Here is a 334-nt window from a genome sequence, read left to right on the forward strand (position 1 = left end):
CAATTAACGTAACGTTGGCAATGTTAATCATATCGGTTTCAAATTTTGCCAGAAAGGTAGCAACTTGGCGGGGAGGGAACGAATCGAATACATCGAGCCCAGTGTTTCGACCCCCGAAAGAATGAAAGCGGAGTTTGAACTTAGGACGTAGCGACGGGCTAAATCGAGTTAAGCATTTCGTACAGCGTGATAACGGTTCTGCCAGGTCGCCACCTTAAGCCAAATGAATCCCAGAGAGAGGATAAAATATATCTTTCTAGAACATCACCACCACGGCCGATGGTGACAATAATGAAGATTCGTTTATCAGAGCCAGATGTTAACCACAGTAACC

Source organism: Octopus bimaculoides, chromosome 28 (assembly GCF_001194135.2).
Source record: "Octopus bimaculoides isolate UCB-OBI-ISO-001 chromosome 28, ASM119413v2, whole genome shotgun sequence".
Taxonomy (NCBI): domain Eukaryota; kingdom Metazoa; phylum Mollusca; class Cephalopoda; order Octopoda; family Octopodidae; genus Octopus; species Octopus bimaculoides.